Source organism: Vicugna pacos, chromosome 24 (assembly GCF_048564905.1).
Source record: "Vicugna pacos chromosome 24, VicPac4, whole genome shotgun sequence".
NCBI lineage: Eukaryota > Metazoa > Chordata > Mammalia > Artiodactyla > Camelidae > Vicugna > Vicugna pacos.
Genome location: NC_133010.1, coordinates 597,318 through 617,506, shown reverse-complemented (window position 1 = coordinate 617,506; position 20,189 = coordinate 597,318). Strand labels below are relative to the sequence as shown.

The 20,189-nt window shown below is 38.6% G+C and overlaps 1 long non-coding RNA gene and 1 other non-coding gene across 2 annotated transcripts in view; both read left to right on the top strand.

Annotated features, from left to right (window-relative positions):
• Window positions 1–20,189, top strand: part of LOC140688950 (uncharacterized) — a 98,153-nt gene that overhangs the window by 70,923 nt on the left and 7,041 nt on the right. The gene's annotated exons all lie outside the window — the stretch shown is intronic.
• On the top strand, window positions 2,690–2,761 carry TRNAK-CUU (transfer RNA lysine (anticodon CUU)). The gene has a single exon. It is a non-coding gene; the product is annotated as a tRNA-Lys (tRNA).

The following is a 20,189-nucleotide window of genomic DNA, read 5'->3' as shown; positions in this document are numbered from 1 at the left end:
TTTAAAAAAATCCATGTTTAAATTTTGTTCAGAATTCTGTTTTCTATGAAGAATGCCATTCTTTTAGGAAATCACTTGGGCTTCGTATAGCCAGTGTCACAACTTAGTTTGTAGAAAGGAGTGTGACTGGATAATTAAACAAGTGAGTTCTTCTGAGAAAAAAAATTAAGGCTAAAAACACAGAAGTATTAATTGGTAAAGAAGTCTGCATCTGAAGAGAACTTCGGCATAAGGAGGAAAAGTGCAGTTATGTTCTCATTGGAAAGATGCCATGTGTAGCTTTTCTTTTTTTCTCATGTGGAAAAAAGCAGAAATTCTGACTGCAAAAAGCTTGAGTACAAAATAAGGCTTTTCCTATGGTTAGTTTAAATCAATTAAGCCAGGGTAATATACTGACTTGGCATCTAATCTAGAGATTAGAAATCAGTTGACAGATAAAAATTTTATTAGTAAAAATACCCATTCAATATACCTTAATCAAAAAGAGAAGGAATTGAACCATGGTACTGAGCTGTTTGTGGGGGAAGCACTGTTTCAGAATCTACTGGATAAGGGATCTTTAAGGCTATCACTAGGGGCCTGGCCCTCCCCACACTCGCCCACACATCTATTCATTCCTTGGTTCTGACTGTTCCAGACAGTCTTGAATCTGCTTCAGTCTCTTCCCGTGTGTCAGGCAAGATGACCACTGACAATGTCTTAGATAAACAACAATGATTAAAGAGATTAAATTTCTCAACATCTGCATATCAACCTTAGGAAATTCTTTACTTGTCTATGATTGGGCTATATGTTCATTCTTTGAAAAAGCTTTGCAGCTCTCCGAGGTGCCAGGCGGAGCTGTGGGAGCCATATTACCCAGCAGGCTCTGCGACAAGAGGCGGTAGCTCTGGGCCAATGGCAGCGCGGGACTGGGATCCCGTGTAAGGGGCGACTTCAGGCAGCGTCCTCGTGGCACTCGCATTGGCTGCGTCTGGGTCTTTCCTCTGAATCACTGTTCCGCAGTCTTGAGCAGACTCGAGGCCCAGGAGCAGGGATCCTGGGGAAGAGGCTTCCTCCCCGCCCTGCACAGAGGCAGGGCCGAGTGTAGACTAGGCGGTGGAGGGGAGTCTGCTGAGCCGTGGGGACCCTCTCTGGTCTCCCACCTTGCACCCCCTGGGTCCCTGCAGAGGGTTCAATGGCGGCGGCAGAGGCGCAAATGGACCCGACACTGGTGAGTGGATGGCCCCTCAGGCCCTCTGGACCCCTAGCCATGTAGTCCTGGCACCCCATGTGGAGAATAGTGTAGTCTTGGATGTCTTCACTTCCTCTAATGCTGCCTTTGAGTCTGAGGGCTGTGGAGGATGGTCAGTCAGTACCAGCCAGGCGTCCTGAATTCAGGCAGGGGTTGATCTGCAAGGTTCTCAACTCAGTAAAGCAATCAGCTGTGGAGGCGTGTCCCAGGCACATGAACCACTAGGTGAAAATGCTGGGAGGTGAGGCCCAGCCGAGTGGAATTGCGGATCTCCATTTTGTGTGTTGGGAACAGAATGCACCGAGAAGTCAGGTCTGGAACAGCAAGCTGAGGAGTTGGGCCTCTTTTTACGTTGGTGGGAACCGTGGAGGATTTGGAGGAGAGGAGGGAAGGCATCTGTTTCAGGTTTTAATAGGCTTCTCTTGCCATAGAGTTGAGAGCAGACAGGGTGAGAGAAGTCAGCATGAGGGAGGGGGCTCCCTGCAACCCTTCAACATACGTGAAACCCTCTGTTCCACATAAGTATCTTCAGCCATCCTCCCAGCCCAAGTGTGTACTGCAGGTGTGCAAAACGAGTTTCGGAGCCCACGGTCTGGGTTCAGCTCCAGGCTGTGCCAATGCCCAGTAGCAGGAAAGTGTGCTAAGTCCAGAGCCCCTCAGTTTCCTCAGCTGTGAAGTGGGGTTAATCGCAGCATCTTCTCTCCGGGGTGACTGGGCGTGAAACCACTAAATGCAGCACCGTGCACCCAGGGAATGCTCCAGAAATGCTGGTTGTGGCTATTCCTTACTCTGATTTCTAGGGTCCAAGGAGCCCTTTTCCCTGGTCTTGTCCTTTCAGCAGTACAAGCAGGAGAGAAATGGAACATCTCCGAATCCCCTCTGTCCCTGTGCCATCTGAATGGACTAAGCCTTAGGAAGGAGTTCATGTAACATGGGAATTTCAGCGTACATTCTAACCATGCCCTTCCCAGGGCTGTTATCCTAAGCAAGTCTTGTCGGTGCCCTTGTCTTCCATCTCTTGGGGTTAATGAGAATAGTAACATTTCCTCCCCTTGGCTTGAGGTGATCAGAGAAGGCACATGTGTGGTATGTGTTCCCTAGTATCCAGCACTGGCCAGGTAGCATCACTCTAGATGCTTCTCTGGGAACAGAGGCCCTTGTCCTGTGATGATCTTAGGGGCTCACCCAGGGGACTCAAGCCCTGAGGTTTCCTGGGTCTTGGGCCTGAATCTAGTTGAGGCTTTGGGGAAGAGGGAGAGCCTGGGGACAGATGCACTGTGGGTGCAGTATTTTTGGAATGACCGCTCCTCTGCTCAAAGGGCCCTTGGGCAGGCTGGGGGCCAGGAAGTTCACTGGATTCATGTTTGCAGTTGCCATGTATTCAAAATATGCAAAATGCAAAAGTGTCTTGCTGCTCACAGCAATAAAGTCATTTTTCTCTTTAAGACACTTTGAGGGGGTATAGCTCAGTGGTAGAGCACATGCTTCTTGTGCATGAGGTCCTGGGTTCAATCCCCAGTACCTCCTCTAAAAATAAATAAACCTAATCACTGCCCCCCCAATAAAATAAATAATACAATAATAAATAAATCATTAAAAAAAAAGAAAGAAAAGGTTTGGTGGCCAGAATTATTGGTACTTGGACTTGGACTGACCCAGTGTAGTATGCTGAATCCCTGGGCTCTTGGATATGTTAACATATGAAGCAAAAGTGATTTTACAGATGTGATTAAGTTAAGAATTGAGATGGGGAGGTTAACTTGGGTTATTTTGGTAGGCCCAATTTAGTCACAAGGTTCCCTATAAGAGGGAGGTAAAAGGATCAGAGTCAGAGAAAAGATGATGTGATGATGGTGGTCAAGGTCAGAAAGAGAGACTGGAAGAGACTATGCTTGAAGGTGTAGGATGTGGCCATGGACCAATGAGTTCAGGCAGACTCTAGAAGCTGGAAAAAGCAAGGAAATGAATTCTCCCCTGCAGCCTCCAAAAGGCATGCAGTCTTGTGATTTGACCTTATTCCTTCTAACCTCCAGCACTATAAGAGAATAATTTGCATTGTTGGGGCCACTAAGTTTGTGGTAATTTGTTGCAGCAACAGCAAGAAACTAATGTACCCAGTCTGTGCCCAACCTATTAGGGGCACTGGGCACAGTGATTGATACCTTAAATACAGTACATGAAGGATGGAGGAGAGGTGATTGTTTTCAGAGGGACACTGGAAGACAAAAGCAACATATATGCCATATTAGTCAAGCAAAATATGATGCTAGGCAATCTGAAAGTCAGGGAGAGAACTCTAGAAGTACAGTTGGAAGAAGGGAACTGGGACCCTTCCAAACAGAATTAAGAAGAACTTGTTTTCTCCAGTATTTACCCATCTTTTGCAAATGTCTTCCCCTGAGAGGGAAGATCTTATGAAACGGTGCATTATTATGGTAGATGTCTTAGGATGAACCAGTGATACTTATCCTTGCAAGGAAGAATCAGTCACACTTGGCCTTGTAAGGCTTATCTCTATGAACTAACGTATTTAGATAAATAGCTATTCCTAAAGTATTCATTTCTAACGCAAAATGTTTTCTATATGGCTTGTGAAGTGAATCCATGATACGTATATTTAGTCAAAGTAGTTTGAAGAAGCTAGCTAGTTTAAAGCTAGGGCCCTAGATGAATAATTAATTTATATTTTTGAATAAAGCCAAAAAAGGAGTATCTCTCCCACTTCTCTATTTTTCCATAATCATTTTTTAATTCAGTTTTTTCAAACTACACTTGTTTGTGAAAGATGGCAATGATTTTTGCCACATTAAAGCACTGCCTTTTCTCTCACCTATTGATTATTGAGGTAGAGTTGATTTACAATATTATGTTAGTTTCAGGTGTGCAACATAGTGATCCAAAATTTTATAGATTATACTCCATTTAAAGTCATTATAAAATACTAGCTCTATTCCCTGTTTGTACAATATATCCTTGCAATTTATTTATTTTATACATAGTAGTTTGTGCCTCTTAATCCTATACCTCTATCTTGCTCCTTCCCCTTCCCTTTCCTCACTGGTAACCACTAGTCTGTTATCTATGAGTCTGTTTCTTTTTTGGTGTATTCACTAGTTTGTTTTATTTTTTAGATTCCATGTATCAGTGATAATATACAGTGTTTTCTTTCTCTGTTTGGCTTGTATCACAAGGCATAATACCTTCCAGGTCCATCTATGTTGTTTCAAATGGCAAAATTTTCTTCTTTTTTTAGCTGAGTAGTATTCCATTGTATATGTATGCCACATCTTTTTTCATCCATTCATTTGTTGATGGATAGTTAGGTTGTTTCCATATCTTGACTGTTGTAAATAATGCTATTATGAACATTGAGGTGCGTGTATCTTTTCAAATTAATGTTTCCATTTTCTTTGGATATATACCCAGGAGTGGAATTGCTGGATCATATGGTAGTTCTATTTTTAGTTTTTGAGGAACTCCATACTGTTTTCTACAGTGTCTATACCAGTTTACATTCCCACTAACAGTGTAGGAGGTTTCCCTTTTCTCCACATCCTCACCAACATTTGTTATTTGTGGTCTTTTTGATGTTAGCCATTCTGATGGGTGTGAAGTGATTCCTCATTGTTGTTTTAATTTGCATTTCCCTGATGATTATCGATGTTGAGCATTTTTTCATGTGCCTGTTAGCCATCTGTATGTCTTCTTTGGATATATGTCTATTCAAGTCTTCTGCCCAGTTTTTAATCAGGTTGTTGGTATTTTTGGTATTGAGTTATATCATCTGTTTATATATTTTGGATATTAGCTTAACCCTTTATTGATCATATCATTTTCAAATATTTTATCTCATTCAGTAGGTTGTCTTTTCATTTTGTTGATGGTTTCCTTTGATGTGTAAGAGCTTTTAATTAGATCCCATTTGTTTATTTTTGCTTTTATTTCCTTTGCCTTAGGTCCAAAAAAAAAATTGCTATGATTTATGTCAAAGAAGAGTGTTTTGCCTATGTTTTCCTCTGGGAGTTTTATAGTTTCTGGCTTACATTTAGGTCTTTAATCCATTTTGAATTATTTTATATATGGTGTGAAAAAATATTCTGATTTCTTTGTTTACATGTAGCTGTCCAGTTTTCCCGGCACACTTATTAAAGAGACTGTCTTTTCTTTATTGTACATTCTTGCCTCCTTTGTCATAGATTAATCAACCAACCGTAAGTGTGTGGGTTTATTTCTGGGTTCTCTATTCTCTTCCATTGACCTATGTGTCTGTTTTTGTGCCAGTACCATATTGTTTTGATTACTGTAGCTTTGTATTATAGCCTGAATTGGAGGTCCATGACACCTCCAGTTTTATCCTTTTTTTCTTGAGATTGTTTTGGCTTTTTGGGGTCTTTTGTGTTTCCATACACATTTTAAAATGATTTTTTCTAGTTCTATGAAAAATGCCATTGATATTTGATAGAGATTGTGTGACTCTGTAGATTGCTCTGGGTAGTATAATCATTTTAACAATGTTGATTCTTCCAATTCAAGAACATGGTATATCTTTCCATCTGTTTTTGTTAGCTTCAGTTTCTTTCATTAATTTCTTATAATTTTTCAAGTACATGTCTTTTACCTCTTCAAGTAAGTTTATTCCTAGATATTTTATTCTTTGTTTTATAGAATTGTAAATGGGGTTGTTTCTTTAATTTCTCTTTCTGATAATTCATTGTTATTATTATTTTTCTTTAAGTCAACTCATTTTTTACCTTTCCTCAAAGAAAAGGTAATTATAAAAATCAGTACATAATTATTAAAATAAAAAGTCTGTCACCTAAAATCATGTCATTTACCACCGGTTTTTCAGATTTAAAACTTTTGAGTACTCTTTTAGTTCACAGACAAAACAACTTTAGTTAACTTTTACTCTAACTGTGCGAGGAATCTAAAAGCTAGACATCAGCCTTTGGCTTCCAATAAAGGCAGAATAGGTAATTTGGACTAGCTTTAAGAATGTAAAAATGGTTGGACAAAATATGAAAATAATCTTACAGTAAAGAGCTACCAAGACTGCAAAAAATTATGGGACTCAGATTCAGAATACATAAATCCAGAGAGATGAGCTCAGAATTTTGGGCTGATTTTCCCACAAGGATATTTTCCAAATCCAGTAATGTTGATTGAGAACCTGAAAAGCTGAACAGGTATTTCAAGAAGACTCATGTGGTTGGGGGAAAAAGTGGGAGGAAGGGGGTCCCTGATAATCTTCTAGGGATTGGGCTGGCAACCCATAAATCCATCCATTACCCAAGTAAGGGTGTATAAAAATTAGTGCTTTTAGGTGCTGAAGCCAAGCTTCAAATATTTCAATCCCTTATTTTATTAAGCAAATCCAGAATTGTAGTGTTCATAGTCCTTACCAGAGGTAAAGGTGAATTCTCTTTGGAGACAGATAACATCATCATAGGCCTCAAGTTACATCTATTATTTTTAATTTACATTATCTGGTACTTGATCAAAAAGGCATATGAGTTAACTAGACAGTATTAGTAAAAAGTACAAACAGAAACAGATCCATAGAGGGTCTAGATAATAGAATTCAAAACTACATGTATTATTTGATTAAAGAAATAAAGGACAAGATCTAGAACGTTTACAAAGGACTGGAAATGAAATGAAAATAAATGTGAAATACAATAGCTGAAATTAATGATTCAAAGTTTGGACTTAACAGAAGATCACAGACCACTGAAGGGAGAATTAAAAAACAGAGCAGTAGTTCAGAAGAAAATATCTAGAATAAAGCACAAAAGAACAAAATATTGGAAATACTGAAAAAATGAAAGATACAAAGAAGATATTAAAAAAGTAATATATATTTTGTTAAGGTTACAGTAGCAGGAGAAAAAGGGCAGAAGAAATATTGGAAGAGATAATGGCTAAAGATTTTTCCAAAGCTGATAAAAGACATCAAGCCATAGATTTAAGAAGCATCTCCTTAAGCAAGGTAGATATAAAGAAAATCACACCTAGAGACATCATGGTAAAATCACTGAAAAGAAATGAGAAAGACAAAAATATTTTTTAAAGTAGTCAGAATACAAAGGTAAAAATTAGAAGAACAGTGGACTCCAGAAGATAGTGAATATTGTTTTCCAAATTACTGAAAGAAAATAACTTCAAACCTGGAGAAAATGAAGATTAGATAAAGACTCTTTCAGACAAATAAAAACTGATAGGAATCAACACCAGAAGATCTGCACTAAAGGAAAAAGGAAATAGTAGAGTTACTCAGGTAGAAAAAGATCCCAAATAAAAGCTTAGAGATGCAGGAAGAAATGAGCACTGAAAGGGATAAATCTAAATAAATACTGACCATATGAAATACTAATACTATTTAAACATAAAAATAAAATACATATACTTTTAAATTATGTAAGACAATTTAAGTTGAGAGAAGGCATGAATGGAGTTAAATGGTTGTAAGTTCTTTCCATTATCTGGGAGGAGATAAAATATTTTTTATATTAGACTTTGCTAAGTCAAAGATAATTATTATGACCTCTGGCAACCACCAAAAGGATGTTAAAGTACTGCTGAAACTATGAAAATATTGAAACTGGGGTTTTGAGTTTAAATAATCAATCTGAAATAAGAATGCAAGCACAAAAAAGGAACATAAGATAATTGTACAACCAACCCAACAGCAGTGAATACTTTTAGCTATTAGATTGTGATATCTAAGTACCAATTTCCACTGAAGGAACAGGGAATCTTTGAAAAGTATCTGCTTCAAGGAAACATTCAAAACTAGCTTTGTCATAACAAACAAGAATGCCATCAAAGACTACTGAGATTGTGTCAGAGGAACTCCAGAGCCAACATGAATTGATCCTCACTGGTTTAAAGTTTGAAAATTTTATAATGAATAAGAATAATAGAATCAAATATATTAAAATACATCAGTTTAAAACTATTTTTAAAAAGCCTCCAGTAAATGTAGAAATTGCCTTTCAGGATACAAGAGCACCAACTCATTCTAAATAATGATAAATATAGGGAAAGAATCAATCATTTATTGTATTTTCCCCACAAGGACCACACCTCAGAGTAACCAAGTGGTTGATAAAGAGAATTTCCTCCCTATAAAAGTATATTAACTAATCAAAAAGGAATGAGAATTAGGAAATCATCATTTTACAACCATTAATGAATTAATGGACCCGTGAACCAACTATCAATGGTCCTAACAGCACATGAAGAAAGGCAACCAGATATCATATTCCTTCTAATGGAAGCATAAAGCAACTCTGATGACGTAGTCTTGCCTAAATAAATAAATAAATAATCAAAGCTGAATAAGATTAGGCTTCTAGATATTATTATCAACTTACAGGAAATAAAGAGACAGAAACATGTTAAAAAGACACCTTGAGAATATGAGGTAGACTGGGAAACTCCGTTAAGACAAACACCCTGGTTTCTTCAGCAATAAAGTTTCAAGGAAAACATAATTATAGTAGGGAGCTATAAATTATTACAGACTTAAAAGTCATGTTAGCTGATTGTAATTTTGTTCTTTAGATCCAAATTCCAACAAAAGAAACTTAAAAAATGATATTTATAGTCCAATTGTGGAAATATGAACATGGGATGGATATTTGATGATATTAAGGAATTATTGCTAATTTTTTAGGTCTTATGATGGAACTGTGGTTAGATTTCAAAAGGAAAGTCTGTATTTTGGAGATATACAGTAAATTATTTACAAACAAAATGGTCTGATGGTTAGGGTTTACCTTAAATAATCTGGTGGGAGAGGGGAAGAGAGAAGAAGTTTAGAAGAAACAAAAAATTACATGGTAATTTTTGGAGCTCTGTGATGTGTACGTGGGGGACTATGGCACAATCTATTATAGTGTAAGTAAAAGAGATCTGACTCCATATCTTGATGTTTGACTACTGATCCCTTTTAAGCCTCACCCCTCCCTCTTCCTGTTGTACCATACATCGGGACAAGCTGTAGGAAAATCTGGTGTTCCCTCCTTTGGCACTCATAATAGATGATTCAAATTACACAGATCCCTTTGCAGGCATGCGAGTACTCACCCCACCCACTAACCATTATAAGAACCCAGGCCAGCCTCCTTTCTTTCCTCTCTCAAGTCATTTCAAACCTGCCTGAGGGGTCTGTCCTCTTCTCCTCAGAGAACTCAGGTTGAGTGGGTAGCCAGCCTGGGGAATTCCACTTGCCTTTGGCATCTGACTCTTTTTGGGAGCGATGCCCTTGCACCTGTGGGGTCTGTGCTGACTGGGTGTGGTCAGTCTCAGATTAGTGTCGTAGTGCCCATGACACCAGACAGGTGTCAGGATAACTCCTCATTCACTTCTCCCATAGAGACATCATGATACACATCTTCTTTTCTAAATATACCTCACCGAGTGACTAAGAAGTTTCTTTTATGCAAGAAAAATATGAATGTTTGGGTAGATCAGAAGTCATAAAAACAATGAAATGATTCCAGAAAGCAAGCCATATCTGGGAGCTTAGAGGAAGCAGGGAGACAGCAACACTGCACTGACTCAACTCCAGCCTGGATCACTCTTCCAGATCCTTGCTTTCTTTCTGACATGTCACAAGTGATTTTTTTAGGCACTGAAAATTCCAATATTAAAAGTCACTTTAAGCAGAAAGCAGAGGAGTATAAATTAATCCATCCATGCAACATGTATTTATAGAGTGTCAAATAAGCCAGACACAGTTGGAGACATTGAGCATCCAACTGTGGCCAAGAGTAGACATAGCCTCTGGCATATGGGGCTTACAGTTTAAAAAGGGGTTTGTTGTTGGGCGCGGGGGGATAGGTCCAAAAAAGTAAGCTCATTAAGTAATTAAAACCTAAAATTGTGATAAGTGCTGTAAAGAAAATAAAAAAGGAATGGAAGGAGAGTACCTAGAAATCATGACCTTAGTGCTGATGAGCTGGCCATGTGAAGAGCGGAGGAAAAAGCAGGGCCAGCTATGGTGGGTGTAAAATCTGTGCAGGTGCTCAGTGCCCTGTGCTTAGAAGGGTTTTGAGCTTAATAGAGAGTTCTGCTGTCTCCATCTTTAAATTCTTACCAAGTTTTGAACCACAACACCTGCCTGCATTTGAATTTTGCCCTGGGCCCTGCAAAGTATGTAGCTGGTTCTGGGGAAAAGCATTCTAATTAGAAGGAACGGCATGTGCTCAGACTTGAGGCAGGTAAGAGCGGGTTGTGTGAGAAGAACTGAGAGGACAGGAGGCTGCGGGGAAGAAGTAAGGAGCAGAGTAGCAGCAGGTGAGGTCAGAGAGAGGCAGAAGCTCTGGCAGCTGTGGGGGTGGACTCTGTGCCATTGCCATAAGTGCGAGTGTTTCCAGTGGCCCAAGGACATTCCCTTGACAGGTTCTCCTAAGGAGGTCTTTCCAGACAACCTATCACTAAACTGGGGATAAAGCCTTGGGATCCAGGCCAACAAGAGACAGCCAGTGACTTGAGGCTTCCCTGTTAGTGTTCTCAGCTCCAGGCAGAGGAAGCTAGATCTGAAGGCTGAGCCCACTGGGGTGGGTGCTGAGATCTAGCCTTCAGAGGCCCATCCTCAGGGGTCCGGAAGGCGTAAGCACCAAGTAGAGGGATCTTCAAAATGCCTAGGAATTATTTTTCTCCGTGTTCTTGCTTTAAATTAATGTTTCAAGTACTGGATTCTTTCTTTGTAAGAAATCTGGCATTTTAGTAGAGTCTGTTTTGATTAGAAGAAATTCTTTTTTTTTTTAAATAAAGCTAGTTGGCTGTTACTGTTACGTTTCAAACAGCGAATAGCGCCATCAAGTGATGAATATCTGAAATTATTTATAAATGTCAGGTGTTTTTCACCATATCTAGGGCAGGGTACTCTAGATCTTTTTACTGTGTGAGAAGCAGCTGCTGTATTTTTTTATTTATTTCAAACTGTGAGATCGCCAGATACCTAGGCTTATCTAAGAATTGGTGGGGAAGGGAAGTTGCTACCAACTGCTTTTTCTCTCTCTTGGGAATCCAGGAGACCCTTGGAGAGAAGGCATAGGGCAGTAAGATGGTTGTGTTGGATTCACCCTGCAAGGTATTTATCTAACATGTCTAAATCTGAAGTCCCTCATCAATGGGACCCCAATGCAATGGTCCCGCTGAGGTCCCTAGCCTTAGATAAGGGGGACAGGATAGTAGCTGAGCTGGTGCAAGATGGCCTTGTTAGGTTGGTGGACTTAGAAACCCTCAGCACCTGCCATATCTCTATGGGAATGGGGAATTGCTTAGTAGGTTTCCTCTACTCACCTGAAAAATGAAGTTTATTATTAAGATTAATGAAAATGGCACCTGCTATTGTTAAAAAACTACTAGATATCACACACTTTATACTCATTCTCGTATTTAATTCTCACAACAAGTCAAATAAGTAGTTATATCCTTTTCTATCGTTGCTGAAAAGTGAAGCTTGGAGAGGTTAGGTAAGGTGCCTCGGGACTGAGGTCTTATGCCAGTGAGTGGCAGCCTAGAATTTGTACTCCAGTCTTCTGATGTTAAAGTCTATCCTCTCAATGATTAGCCCATTCCTTGCCAAGAAAACCTCTTTTCCCAGTCGCCGCAGAGCCACAGTGTTTTGTCTTCTTCAGATTGGCTGGTTCCTAACTGGCCCAGTGCTTAAAGGAAGCAGATGGAACATATACTGAGATCCTGCTGAGCTCAAAAGAGATAATCGTGCCCTCCCCCTTCCGTCCTTTTTACATGACATTTTGTTAGACAGTTTGAAATGTTATTAAAATCAGGGCACTTAAAAGGCAAAGATTAGCAAGTTCAATGGATGTGTGCATTTAAACCCTAGATTAGTTGTATGATGTTTTTAAAATAGTGTCCAGTTCTGTGCTATGGGTTTTGTTTTAAATACCAGATGGCTGCAAATACCCTGCCAGATTCTCTCAGGGTATACAGCATTTCTTGGCAGTAAACTGGACATTTTGGGAGTTGTATTAACTCTTCCTGACCACTGGAGTGGTAGCAGATGCTTTCAATACGTTGACTGTCAAAAGACTTCTCCAGTGTTAAAGACAGACTCATTCAGAAAATTCAAAACTACCTATTTCATGAGAAAAATAAGTCGTTACTAAAGTCAAGGATTACATCCCAGGAAATTAAAATGGTGCACTGGACACAAGAAATAATGTCTCTATAGTGGGTTTAATGGTTATCACTGAGGTCAGTGAAAATAATGATCCAGCCACACTGGCCTCCTTTCTAACCCCTGAGCTTGGGGAACCCTGCCCAGCCTGTAGACTTGTGCATGTGTGTGTGTTCCTTCTGCCTTGAAGGTTGTCCCCACACACCTCCATAGCGTGTTTGTCTTTGGCTCCTTCGCAAGGGCTCCTGCTCTTGCTGTGTCCTCAGAGAGGACTTCTGTCAGTGTTCTGGTTACTTTCCACCTCTTTATTCAGTTTGTTTCTCACAACATGACATTTTACTGTTGCTGATGTGTTTATTTCCTGCCTCCTTCTCTGGAATGTAACGTCTAGAAGAGCAGGATCTAATGTTTGGTTTAGTGCTCTGTCCTCAGCATCTAAATCATAATGAAGGGCACATTCAGGGAGCCAATAAATATTTGTTAAAAGAATGAATGGTTAAGAATTTTAAAAAGAATGTATGTATGTGTATGTAGGACTGAAACATTATGCTGTACACCAGAAATGACACAACGTTGTAAACTGACTACATTTCAATTAAAACATTTCAATGTTTGACTGAGTGCCTCGATTGTTGACAATACTTTAAAAATGTCATGACACTTTAGAAAAAAACCTCAATTTTATTTTTACATTTGACCTTCGTCTTAATAATTATGAACACTTTATTTCTAAAACAGAAGTTGACTCAGATGTTATCATACATTAGAGATAGCAAGTGAATGTGTGGGACTATAGACTTTTTTCTCTTTTTGAGGGACAAAAAAATGAAAATACAGTGTTACATGGTGATTCAGGGTGGGTTAACCTTGAAGCAATAAAGACAGGAATTGGCCTTCATGTTTACCTGAGAGAGAAAAGTATGGACAGAAGAACAGAAACAAATCTATTACTATGTTGAGAATTCATACTGAAGGACTCTTGACTGAATTAATGACAACAGAGATGAAAAGAAAAATAGCCTGAAAAACACTGGGGAATGGAGAATAATATTGTGGTTTTTATCTGAACTAGATGAGAAAATTCTTCATTGTCCAGTTTTTTCAGAAGATAGATGCTGGGTTGCATTTTATGAAGCAAGGCTAGGTTATTAGAAATAGAAAAATAAATCCAGCATCCTGGTATAATCAGGATAAAAGAAACCAAAATGATGGCACAGGTCTTTCAAAAGATTTTGAGAGATACTAAATTCTATCAGACTTGGATTGAAAGACTGAAACTTTGTATTAATCTGGATAAAGTAAAAGCACACTTAATTAAACAAAAACTGACCAAGTGAAGAAGTAAGGAGGGCAATAGATTTAGGAGAAGAAAAAAATTGTGTGGTCTTGATTATACTAAGTACTGGATGTCTGTATTTTGATTCTTTTCTCACAGATGGAATGATACCAACAGCATGTAAAAATATGATAGATGGAGAAACTAAGTTTTTAATTATCCCAAATTCATCTCATTTGTTCTTGCACTACTTGTGAAAAACAAAGCGCACATTTTCAATCGATAAGCCTACCCAAGAATTTGGCATCTACTTTTATCTTGGTATGGATAAGAACACATTTTATTTTATTTGAAATATGTTCCCTGCTTGATCATTATTTATTTTGTCTTGATCTTCAAAGTGCTTCATTGAAAACCAATCCTTTCCCCATGTTTTGTTTTAAATCCCACCACAAAGCTGGGCGGAATTCTTGTGTAAGGTTTTCTGAAGCATCTTGTTGCCCAACTGTGAGAAAAGCCATAGGCTACTATGATATTCCCTAAGTTTCTTCATGTCAGATTGCCCCAGTGACAAACAGGATTTCAGAGCTGGAGAGGCATTGGGAGTTGTAGTAGTATCTGCTGTTTTGGCCTCATGGAACTCGTCCTCCTTTCTTTGGGTAACAGAACACACACATTTTTCTTGAGGAGCCAGTCCTGGATGTGACCCCAGCCTGGCCACAGACACATACTGTCCTCCTGGCTGCCATATCTGGATGGGGTGGGCACGTGGCACACACTGATGTAGTGAAAACTGATCGTGGGGCTTTTCAGGGACCAACAGGCTTTTCTTCTCTCTGGACTTGGAGCTATGCTCATGATAGCCTGGAGAAATGAAGCCCCCATGAGAACCATGCCGCTGGAAATGAAGCAACACAGAGGATGGCACAGCCATGAGATGGGGAAAGGCTGCTTCCTGACAACTTTACTTGAGCAGGTGAATTCAGGCTGTTGCTTGAGTTCATATTGAATGGAGAGTCATCTGTCCCAGAGCTGCAATGTTGGTTCATGGACCCATGACTGTCAATAACAGCATTTTTACTCATTCATGGTGAAGTGAGAAAAATCAGGTTCAAGGCAAGGAGTGTTTCAGAGAGCTACCTTTTCAATCTGAAGGACTGATCCTGTTTCTAAGATTGCATGCTTCCTGCAGTTTTGATATTAAAATGTCCTTTCTTTGTGATAGTAGATGATTTTTTAAAAATATTCTTCCTTAGTATATATGTTAGGGTAAGTGATGACAGCTGCTGTAATTCCCAAATAACAATGGATTCACCCAACACATTTCATGTTTTCCTCAAGTACAATCTGAACATAGGAAGAATTACTCATGTTCATTCAGGGACCCAAGATCCTTCCTTTTTGTGGCTCTGCACTCATCTAGATCCCCAAAGTCTTCTCCATCTAGCTGGCAAATGTAGAAAGAGAAAAAATGATTTCAGGAGAGAGGCTTTGATTAGCCACGCCTGGAACTGGAGCACATCACTTCTATTCCCACTTCATTGGCCAGAACTCACTACAGGGCCAAACTTAACAGCATGTAAAGTGTGGAAATACAGGTTAGCTCTGTGCTCAGGAGGAAGAAGAAGCAGGATTAGTGACAAACTAGCCAGTCCCTGCCACATTTTACAAAATTAAGTTTTAAGCCCTCTGTCATGTCTCCTTTTGTTCTTTGAAACTTTAATACTGTATAAAATACAGAGAACTTAGTAGCCCCTGATCTAGTTCAATTTCTAAGTGTTATAAATGAGAAAACAAAATACAGAAGGTTGAATGACTTGCCAAGATAGCAGAGCTAAACAATAGCACACCTGTGCTTAAATGAAGCAAAGACAGGATGGACAGTTTCCATTGGGCCAGTGCTACCCAAACTTCAGTCACTCAAGTCACTCCTTTGTTATTGGATGAATTGTGCCTCCTCGTCCAAGAGATGTATTGAAGTTCTCCGGTACCACAGAATGTGACCTTATGTGGAAATAGGGTCTTTACGAGGGTGATCCAATTAAAACAAGGCTGTTAAGGTGGACCGTGATCCAATATGACTGGTGTCCTTATAAAAAAGAAATATTTGCACACAGAGACAGACATGGATAGAGGGAAGATGATGTGAAGACATAAGGAGAGGCCATTTACAAGACCAGAAATGTCTGAGGCTCTCAGAAGCTGGGAGAGAAGCATGGAACAGATCTCCTTCACAACCCTCAGAAGGAACCAGCCTTGCTAACAACTTCATTTTGAAAGTCTAGCTTCCAGAACTGAGACAATTTCTGTTGTCAAGCCACTCAATTTGTGGTACTTTGTTGTGGCAGCCCTAGATACTTAATATCACCTTTGTGATTTTTGCAGTATGTGGGAACTTCTTATAATTATAAATTATTACTTTTAGTTTTTTTCCCAAGATGACTCACTTTTAAAACTGAAATAAATTTACTACCCTGAGTCCCTTGGCTTATAGCTGGGACCTGTCTGCACCTTCATGGCCCCTGTCTTCAGTCTGGGTGACAGCCCTCACCTGGCCTCCTTCCCAGGCAGAGTAGGGTAGGGAGGTGTGAAGTGCCTCAGTAACAGGGGAAATAAAGCACAATGGCTATTCAAGTCCTAGGATTCTTTTATTGCTGCACTCCACCACAGTTTCCTTGGACCCTGTATTTACATGGGTGCTGAGGACTCTGGGGGACCTCCTGAGGGACGTGAGGTGTGCAGATGGAACACTAACTACAGAACGCAGGTGCTGGACATGGAATTCCTTACCCTTGCTTGTTTCAGGTTAAGTCTGGCATCTCCTTCCATGTGTGGTTTTTAACTATTAAAATATATCAGCTAAAATCATTTCGCACCTCTGATGTTACATGGTCCACACTTCTGAAAATTTTGCTCCAAACCAACAGTTCCTGGCCAAATGTGGTTTAGATTTTCCATTTCCCATACCTTTCCTCACGCTCTCTCCCATCTGAGATGTCCTTACCTCTTCATTCCATTATCCACATCCTTTAGTGCTCAACAATGCTTCTTCCTTCATGAAACCTTTCCAGCCCTGTAGGACCACAGCAGCTCCCCCTCTTCTGGACCCACAGCATCTCCTCTTCTCCCCATTCATTTTGCTCTTAAGGTAGGACTGTACTGCTTCACCTTCAACATCCTTGTCTTGGATTTTTATTTACCCTTGTCATATATATATATATGCTATATATAGCACGTTATGCCCATTTTTATGATTAAACATTCATTGAGCATCAGGGACATGAGAGATGTCGTAAATGAAATGAAAAGAAAAACAAAGCAGTGATATCTCTATTTTTTTTTTTAACAAGAACCAGCACTCATAAAGATGGAAATGTACAAAAGAGGCAGGTAACCTGAGAATTGAAATTGAAAATACCAAATGGGCTCAAACCTATTCCAGTATCTTAAGACTCCAAAAGGATTCTAAAAGTGGACCAGGAAACAGAGAGGTGAAGAATGGTAAGGTGGACATAAAGGGAGATTGCTTTAATCATAAAGACAAATTGGAATAAAAATTGGAAATATAATAAAATCAAATTATTTTATCCGTTCTCCCAACTGGTTGGATTATTGGATTTGTAGTTTTGTTGGCCTTGTCTCTTTCCTGGAACATTTCCTTGCTGGTTGGTGCTTCAATCAGGGAATTTCTTTTTGCAGCTTTAAAGTGGCTGTAAAGGTCAGGTGGAAGAGGAGGCTGGATTCACACAGTGATGTACCTTGGGCTGCGCAGGAAGAGATTTCATCTTGTTCCCTTTTGGGAGGTGCAGAGATGTCGCGAGCCATTTCTAATGTCCTTGAGTTCACTTTGGGTTTGAAATGGGCCATTTTTTAAAAAAAAGAATCAGAATCTGTTGAAAGATATATTATTCTATTTCATTTTCTGCAATGGATGCTACAGGAAATATATATATATATATATATATTTTGTTGTTGTTTTAAACTGGTAGATTTACTGTGTATTTAAACTAGGAAGTTGAATATTTTAAATCATTGAGATAATTAGTAAGGGATTAACATTTATCTATTTAGTTTTTTTTCTGTTTCTTTTTTTTTCTGTTTTTTTTTCCTTCAAGTGTACTAGATTTACAATCGTAGTTTTAGGTGTTACTACAAGAAACTGAATATACATTTAGTTTTAAAATAATTTAGGTGAAAGGAGAGTTTGGGTCAGCAGTGAAGAATGAAAGCTAAGAGTTTTTCAGCATTTATTTGATGCTAGATATTGTGATTCATCCATCCATCCATTCTTTATCAAATAGACAATATATTGGATGGTTCAAAATTTGAAAGGTATAGAAAAGTACACAAGGAGTCTCCCTCCCACCTCTGTCCTCCAGTCTCCTGGTTTCCTTCCTCAGCGGTCACCAGTGATATGATCCTTGTGAGTCCTTACAGAAATATTTTGTGCATATTAAAACTAATATTTTTCTTTAAAAAAAACACAACTGGTGGTATGTTACATACTTTTCTTTTTGTACCTTGGTTTTTCACTGAACAAGTTATTTTGAAGATCATTGCATATAAGTACACAAAGAATTTCCTTATTGTTTAATAGCTTCGTAATTTTCTTTTGGTTGGATGTGAATTTTTGAGCTAGTGCATTATATTTGTGTGTTTAGGTTGTTTCTAAACCTCTGTACTACCCTGTAACAAACAAGCAAGGTTGTAATATCATTTTGTAATTGAGTGAGGCAGTGTGATAAGTTTTTTTTAAAGGGGAACTGCTTATTCAAAGAATACTTCCGCTTTATATGATAGATGTTGCCGTGTATCTCTCCTCAGATGTTCCACCAGTAGAGGAGTACAGTTTACTATCATATTTTATTAATCTTTCCAACAACCATACGAGGCTAGTATTATCATCCCATTTTACAGGTGGAGAAACAGAGATTTGAAACACTGAACTTTGACAAGAATGACACAGCCAATAACAGAGCCAAAGTCTGAACCCAAGCTTGTCTGGCTATAAATCTACCTTCTTTCTACCACACTATGCTCTTACGCATTTTATTATTTGTATTGAATCATAGGCACAAAATCCTTTACAAGTGTTTATTAAATTTTCATACTTGTAATGAAAATTCTCATGATAGTATTCTTTAACACAGCACTTAACTTTTCAAAATGCTTTCATACTTGTAATTATATTTTAAACCCAGGCAGACAGGTTATCTATACAAGCCTTTTGACACTGATAAGTTAAAAAAAACCCACAGAATATTTTATTACTTGCATGTGATCACACAGTGTGCTAATGGTAGAAATGGGTCTAGAAACATCTTTCGACTATTAGCCCTCTGTCGGACATGAGGCATGCTGGGGGCTGACCGTGCCTTGAGCTCCCACAGCAGGAAACAGACAGGAAAGAAATAGGTGCACACATCACTCTTTTCCTTAGATAGCATTGATCCCTGGGCCTTTGAATTTAGGATAGGCAATCACACATGAGTTTGTAATGCTTCTTAATTAAGAATTTTTAAAAAATCTAAGTGTGTATAGTTAATTTTTTTTCCTAAAAAGAGGTGATAGGCCCAAAATATGGAGGGGTGAGAGGCTCTAGTCCCATTGCAAGATACAAGAAATGGTCCAGCTCTGGAGATCATACAAGACTACAAGCTCCTTAAAGCAGAAGTTGGTTGGTTCTTTTTAAAATAAATTAAGTTAATCAAATACTGTGAACACTTATTACATCTCAAATAAAACAGCTAGATGTATTATAAACACATCAACATATCAAACACAATATAATTCAAAAAGAATTAAAACTTCAGAAATTGACAAAACCTGTAATGAGTATCAGGTCATTGGCATGTGTGGCTAATTTTATTACATTGTCAGGGTGCACATTTAATCTGACAGGCTAATCAGAGAATGCACTTTCACTCAGCTGTATCAAGGACTGAAATGACTGTGTTTGTTTCAAGGTCTTCGTTTAAAATTCAGACTCACCAACCAGCAGTGTTGTAAAGTCCTCAAGAAGTAAGAAAGTTCTTTTTAAAAATGGTGTCAGCACAGCTTGTTCTAGCAAGTTAGAAACAAGCAAGATGAGTTAGATATTCACAGCTGAAAACAACACCCTAAGAAGATACTCTGGACAGTTCAGGATTTTAATGCTATTAAACATTTAGCAGGCATTTTTCTTGTGCTATTTAAATGAATGTAGGAAAAACGTATGTGAAGTATAGTTCTCAGGTAAAATCTCAAGATACAAATCAAAGAGGAAGGTAAATACAAAACAATAATAACAATATTTAACATGTATTGAGCACTTACATACATCTGGCATTATTCTAAGTTGTATATTATCTCATTTAATCCTCAGGTAGATAGTATTACTAGTTTCATTTTGCAGATAAATAAATAGGAAATGAAAAATTAAGTAACTTTCCCTAAGTCCCACCGTGGTGGTACATGATAGGATTGAACTATGTAGTCAGTATTACGTAACAAATTGTCATAAATTTAGTAGCTTAAACGACAGA